Consider the following 433-nt stretch of genomic DNA (forward strand, 5'->3'; position numbering starts at 1 on the left):
TGCAGACTCTAAACGACCACCCTAGTGCAATTATCAATAATATGGAAATAGATCTGGATCAATGGCACATATAAAACCCAGGGGAATTGCTCGTTGACTCTGGGAGGGGGAGAAGGGGAGGGAAAGAACGTGAATCATGGAACCAGGGGAAATGTTCTTAATTAATTAATTAAAAATTTTTAAAAAGAGTGTGTGGCCATGATCCTGGGGAGCCTATTGCTGGAATTTGTCTCAATGGCTTTGCATGCGGAATCCAGGGCAACGCATTCATTCCCCGCAATGCGAAATGATGAAACCTAACCGCCTCGCCCTCTGGATGGAACTAAGAATATTTCCCAGGGTTTGCTGAAGTCCAGTATGGAACGAATAAAGAGTAAATATAGCCCTTCTCCTTACTGACCACAGCTGCCCCGCCAGCCCTGATTGTGGAGGA

The sequence above is a fragment of the Gracilinanus agilis genome, chromosome 5, assembly GCF_016433145.1.
Source record: "Gracilinanus agilis isolate LMUSP501 chromosome 5, AgileGrace, whole genome shotgun sequence".
Lineage (NCBI taxonomy): Eukaryota > Metazoa > Chordata > Mammalia > Didelphimorphia > Didelphidae > Gracilinanus > Gracilinanus agilis.